Source organism: Nanorana parkeri, unplaced genomic scaffold (assembly GCF_000935625.1).
Source record: "Nanorana parkeri isolate BGI_ZX_2015 unplaced genomic scaffold, ASM93562v1 scaffold787, whole genome shotgun sequence".
NCBI classification, from domain to species: domain Eukaryota; kingdom Metazoa; phylum Chordata; class Amphibia; order Anura; family Dicroglossidae; genus Nanorana; species Nanorana parkeri.
The window spans coordinates 641161-648284 of record NW_017307055.1 but is presented as its reverse complement, the minus strand read 5'-3'; positions in this window follow the sequence as shown (position 1 = coordinate 648284).

The following is a 7124-nucleotide window of genomic DNA, read 5'->3' as shown; positions in this document are numbered from 1 at the left end:
CTATTTTTTTAACTGTTTGCTATGGAAGGCAGCCTCTTGATTATTAGGCATCCTGAATCTGTAGATTCAGCCAAAAAGTCCTGCACAGCAGAATATTGCTCCACATGTTCCACCAGCTGATCAGTGAGTTTGGGTTGGCGTGGCTTACCCCTTTTGTAGCTCTAGAGGTAGAGCCCTCAGGAACTAGTCCATGGTTTGGGCTGCAGCCACTGTTTAAACACATTGATCAGGTCATACATTAGGGAGTAGGGAGACCATTGTCTGGTAGTTATTTACACACTGGGCCCTCACCTAGGTTGTCACCCCCAGATGCCACAGACTCTCTGATATTTATTTTTCATAATCCAGGTCAATCAAAGTTTTCAAAAAAAAAGGTGCTTCAAATGCTGACCAGACATATTTAGGCCAGGCCTACACTTCTGTAGTCCTTTCAAAAGTAAATAAAAATGCCTCCACATCATCTTGGGCAGACATCCTTTGTAGAAGTTGGCTTACTGTGCTTGAATGGGTGTCACCAGGGGAAATGGCAGAGACACCTGAACTCCAGGTTGCCAACTGCTGCACCACTTCCATTAGGTCCTCCTGTAGCCTGGGCCAAAGCAGTCATGTGAGCCTCAATGGCCTGGACCAAAGTAATTAACTGAGTCTCAGCACTTGCCAGCTGGGCAGCCAACAGTCTATTCGTTTCTTGCTGGGTTAGCCTGTTGCTGCTAGGCAGCCCATACTCTATTAGTTTCCTGTTGCTGGTTTAGGTTCTATTGATAAGCCAGCTGTTAAATAGCAATGGCCTATTGTTGGGCAGCATTTGCTTGCTGAAAACATGTGAGGCCTTAAAATTGCGTTCGCCCGTGAAGCCACAAAAAAAGTCAATACCCCAAATTTCCCATAGGGAACACTTTTAACGCTTTTACCACTCATCAGTTTAGTGATAACAGTGATTGATGGTCCTAGAATTATTGCTCTCACTCTGACGTTCACGGCGATATGTAAAATGTGTAGCGCAATTGTCATTTTTGCACGTAGGCGCACCAACGCGTGTTTGCGCGTTTATGTGCGTGCACGTGGGGGGCGGAGGACTTAAAAAATGATTTCTTTTGCATTTTTTTATTTCTCTTATATGTTAGTTTAATATTTAGAATTTTAAATACTTTTTTTTTTTCTTACACGTACCCTATTGCTATCACATGGGGGACTAACAAGCCCCCTATGTAATAGCAGATAGGGTGTGACAGGTCCTCTTTATGGAGACATCTAATGTCACCTAGGGACCCCTAGGAAGCTGATCTGCTTCCCGAGCTTCAACTCCCGACTCTAAGAGAGACTGTAACGAGTGACACCAGAAGTGATGTAATACACCTCACTTCCGGGTATAGTGATCGGAGGAGAGATCAGCGGCTGGAAGCCGCTGAATCTCTCTCCGCTAACTGTGGGGAGACCCACCGAGCCGCTCCCGGGCACCGCACGAGGTCAGCCGTGCCCGGGGAAGCCAACGGCGGCTGTGGGGGGGCGCCGCAAGGTACAAGTGATCCGGCGGCTGTACAGACGCCGGATCGCTTGTACATGAACAGCAATCATCTGCTGTTAAAAACGACACCAAGAACACGACTGCTTCTGCGGGCCACCGTCTATAGACGTATTGCGGCCCTGAAGTGGTTAAAAAGTGTCACTGCGGCAGCCATAGGAATTGATTTTTGTTTTTTGTGTTTAAGGCAATGGTGCCAAATAAACATGGACAAGAAGCCAATACATTTACTTTGACGTCTGGAGTACCTACGGTACTTGAAAGCTGTACATTTGAAACTGACCCCTACACTATCCATATATTTTTCAAAACAAAAACACAATTACCGATAGAATTTCGTTCATTCCAGAAAAATGTTCCATCCTGCTCCTTCAATTTTGTCATCACTATTAACTATTAGAAAACTGAATACAAATTCTGAAAACTATTTTTTTCAAATTAAACTCGAATGGTGTAAGGACAGCTTAAGGCACATATTGGGTAATCCATTGGCGGTCTGGTTTAAAAGTGTAAAGAATCATTGTATTAGATAATAGGGACAATCAAATCTTTCCTGAATCAGAATTTATGATGAATCTGCCTTGCTTAGTTTTCATAAAAATTCACAGATGAGTGATCCAGGTATTCAGCAGAGGACGGGTACAATGCTAGTTTACTATTGGCTATTGCAAATTGAAATAGCCAATAGTAATGTCCCAATGCTTTTCAATGGGAAAATTTTTATTTTTTTTATTCTGGCTCGTGTCAGAATAAGGAAAAAAAGACACATCAGTGCTTCTCTCCTTGGCGGCCAGGAGCGGGAGGCTCCCAGAGCGCCCGGGAGAGTTTTTTTTTTTCCGTTTTTTTTTACAGCAGCAGAGCCGCCGGACAATAGGAAACTATTGGGCGGAGCTAGCTGTCACTGCTAGCTCCGCACAATCGTTTTCTATTTACTTTTTTTAACTTTTTTCACTCTTTTTCTGTTCGGTCAGGAAAGGAGCGGGAGGCTCCCAGAGCGCCCGGGAGAGTTTTTTTTTTTCCGTTTTTTTTTACAGCAGCAGAGCCGCCGGACAATAGGAAACTATTGGGCGGAGCTAGCTGTCACTGCTAGCTCCGCACAATCGTTTTCTATTTACTTTTTTAAACTTTTTTCACTCTTTTTCTGTTCTGCTCGGTCCTTGTGATCAGCGGCATTCGGCTATTCACTCACTGCTGTTCGCATATTGAAGAATAGCCCGAACAGCAGTGAGAAGCCTGCCGATGTACGGCTGATTTCAGCCGATGTACGGCTGAAATTAGCCGTACCAGCCTGAAGTGAATAGCCAAGCAGTGTTCGGCTCACTTCAGATCGGTCATTCACTCGGCTGCCCTCGGCAGCTTAGTGAATAGACCCCATAGTAATTTTTAAGCATGTGTGTGTTTATTGTCACATTGATGGGCACTCCCATAATCTCTAGTGTCTCCTTCAACTCATGAGACAGCTTGCCAGCCTCCTGCAGCAGTCAATAAACAGCAATGAAGTGTATAGATAAGCAAATATTGGGAAAGCCACTATTTTAGTGATTTGGCTATGTGGAGTACAATTCTACCTGTAAGCAGTTATACATACTGAACATGCGCACGTGAGAACTGTAGCCCATAAAACACATAGGGATACATTGGGATGCATTTTTAGTGCAGGAGCGTACGGATCAGGTCAGCACAAAAAACGGACGTCGTGTGAACAGGCCCTCAAGTGTGCATAGGTTTGGCCTGTCTGCAGTGAATTTTTGTTATTATTATTTTTTTTATATCATTATTATTATTATGGGGTTTATTATGGGTGTCAGACTCTAACTGTGAGCAATAAGCTATGTAGAGTGGTTCCTGAGTTGTGATTATTAGGGTTGATTTACTAAGGTTTGCACAGCCCACAGCGTATGTACAGCGAAGTTTATAAAAAGTTTTTTTTCTTGTGAATTGTTAATGCCAGCTAAGCAGCGTCAAGCCTAAAATGATGTATGAATGTCATTTATCAAATATATCTGGAGCTATATAAATGCTGTTAATGTTTTTAAATGTGCTGTAGCAGGTCATCATGTAGAGAGCAAGGAGAGGTCCTGTCCGGGGTTTATGTGTCACCCAGATTCCTCTCTTACACCTTCCGGAACCTATAGCAAGACCCAGGTTTTACGCTTTGCCTCAGTGGCAATTTAGTGCAGGTGAGGCAAACAGACAGGGCTCTGGAGCCTGGGGAGCAGACAGTCTCTAGCTGCTGGAGCACAAGGTTGGTCAATGTGTTTTGCTGAAGCCTGACAAACAATAGGTTTGTACAGGTTGGTAGTCAGGATTATTGTATGTTTAGTTAGTGCTGGGACACGGCTAGGATTTTGTTTTTGAGGTATTTACTTTCTTTGAGCACTGTATATAGCCTGTGTGTTGCACCAATAAATGTAACACTGTTTGAAGACAAGTCACTCAAAAAAAAATTTGTTTCGTTTTTCGGGTCCGAAATTAAATTAGTTTCGGACGAAATTCATTTATGAAAAAAAACAAAAAAAACTTTATCCATTACTTGGCCTGGCGTTGAACCTGCAACCTTAGCTATGGCAAGCCTGTCCTCTATCCACTACTCTATAGCCTCTGTGCTTTAAGAATAGAAGCATTTGATATATATGAATGCAATATGTAGCATTTGACAGCTGAGAATGTCAAATGGGCGGAGTGAGCTGTGATGTCATGGCTCGCTCCGCCCATCTGTTGACAGACTGAATGTAATTTTTTTGCTGCTGGTTTTCGTCATGTTTGGTTGGTCGTCTGCGGCGGGACTTTTTTTATTTCAGCGGGGGTCCTGCATCCTGATCCTGACTCTGGATTACATCGATGGAGCCATTTTTTTTTATTAAAGAAATTGTCAAAAATTGACTTTTTTTTTTTCAATTAAAGGATTTTGTCAAAAGTCTGGACTTTTTACTAACTATTTGATTTAACCCTTTAGTGAATGGGTAGGGGTACAAGTACCCCTTACTCATTCACATGGGGGTGTGGCATCTGGGTGCCCCCTTATTTAAAGGGGTACCCCGATGCAAATAAGCTCCCTTGCCCGCAAATACCCACGACCACCGGGTCAGGGTTGTGGGGAAGAGGCCCTTGCCCCCATCGGCACGGGGACACCCTCCCAATGCCGAGGGCACGTGGCCTGGTAAGGTGCAGGGTCGCTGGTCCCTCCTAACATTCCTACCAGACCTAAAGGGTCTGGTATGAATTGGGGGGAAATCTCATGCTTTTTTTTTCCATCTTCTGCAGACTGTAAAAGAAAAAAAATAATTTTGCTGCAATAGAATTCGTCCAATAAAGAATTTCGTTGCATCAAAATGACATTAAGGGGGACAAAAATGACTTTTTTTTTTTTTCAAAAGCAAAGGAGAAAAAAAAACAAAACTTTATCCATTACTCATCCGGGCGTGGATTTGAACCTGCGACGTTGGCAATGGCAAGCCTGTGCTCTAACCGTTACTCTATAACCTCTGTACTTTAACCATAGATGTGTTGTAGAGGTAAAACGTTGTCATTTTTTTCCCCCTAATGTCATTTTGCTGCAACGAAATTATTCCAATAACGAATTTCGGGAGATCGGGAATTTCGGATTCGTTTGCATTCGTCTTAGCTGTAATTTGGAATTCGGATGCATCGGAATCGAAACGAATCGCACATGTCTACTGCATTAAGCACACACTACTGTCATTAAAAGAAAATGTAAAAGCCCTAATAATAAGTTTTTTAATGAACCCTATGCTAAGGTATTGTACTGCTCATGTATGCACCTTTGTGCACACAAGCAGCAGGGATTCCAATGATAGATATCTGTACAGATGTTGAAATTTTTTCAGAATGTTTTTTAAACGCCTCTTAACTTGGCCTATTCAGATTTAGGGGGTTATTCACAAAGCTGCCGAAGGCAGTTATGTCATGGTGAATAACCCACCCAAAGTGAAGTGAGCCAAACAATGTTCGGCTATTCACCACGGCTCAGTTCGGCTGATTTCAGCCGCACATCGGCTGCACTTCGGTCAGCCAAACATGCTCTGCTGAGCCAATGCTCCGGCAGCTCACTCACTGCCGTTCGCACCTATTCTCATAGGGGCAGAACAGCAGTGAGTGAATAGCCGAATGCTGCCAAGCGGCATTCGGCTCAGCTATTCTGCTGGGTACCTCCATGGTAACGAGCAGAATATCAAATAGTGAAACAAGTAAAAAACAAGTTGAATAAATATTTAAAAAAATAAAGATTTTCAAACCTCCCCAAAAACAATTGGGCAGAGCTAGCAGTGACAGCTAGTTCCACCCAACTGTTTCCTATTTCCTGGCACCTGAGTCTTCTAGCAGGTCCCGGCCAATGAATAACAACTGGGCAGAGCTGGCCGTGACGTCACAGCCGGCTCCATCCAGTTGTTATTGTTTAATGACAGATCAGCATCCCCAGGTAATTTGGGGACACTGATCTGTCATTACAACTGGGCGGAGCCAACCGTGAGATCATGGCTGGCTCCACCCAGCTGTCATTTGCGGGGTAAACAGCCGTATTTCGACAGGCCATTCACCCCACTTCAGCTGTCACTTCGGCTCAGTCGAGCCGAAGCATATGCCTTCGGCTCAGCTGAGCCGCTTAGCCTCCTTCAGCTGCTGTACGGGCTATAGTGAATAGCCTGTACAGCCGAAGGATCAGCCGAAGCTATGGCTGGATCCTTCAGCTCCTTCATGAATAACCCCCTAAATGTAAACCTGATACTATAATTAAGATGCTAGCCTGTCAAAAGAGTTAAAAGTAGAAACCTAGATCTGACTAGCTATTCTCAACTTTCATTTATGGGGCTTACGGCCGACCCTTCGGCAGTCCATTTACCCTGCTTTGGGTGTCACTTCGGCTTAGTTAAGCTGAAGCATATGCCTTCGGCCCGGCTGAGCCACTCGGTGAATAGTCCGTACAGCAGGCCTTCGACTGAACCGAAGGGCTCCGGTGGCCAAAGAGAGCTGAAGGATCAGCCCCCTTAATTTCCTCAGAAGCAATGTTAGTGCTTGTCTTCATACAGTGTTGATGTTCACTCTACCTATTGCACTGTATTGGAACAGTGGACACAACATAGAATTATCTGGATGTTTGGCACACATTGCAATCTGGACTGCACTGTATGCAATGAACGTTGAAGTACATTTTGCTAGTTACAGTTAAGGATCCATTTTTTCAATGTGTATATACATATGTACACACACATGCAATCCTGCAATCCAAGCCTTGCCATAGGAGTATTGATTTTTCGGGCAAACCATGCTTACTTAGTATAAACCATTGATCTAAGTGCATAGCATAGAAAATATGTTATAGTTTTCATGATGCAGCAAGTGTTTGCACATCATAAATTTGTGACTGGTAGGGTACCATGTGATTGGCGGAGGGCTATGGTAGTTCCAATTTTTAAAAAGGGGGCTAGATGCCAACCAGGGAACTATAGGCCGGTCAGTCTAACATTGGTAGTTTGTAAACTGTTAGAAGGTATAATTAAGGACTATTTGGTAAAATTTGTTAAGGATAAGGGCATAGTTAATGACAATCAGCATGGGTTCAGGAAAGACTGTTCCTGCCTGA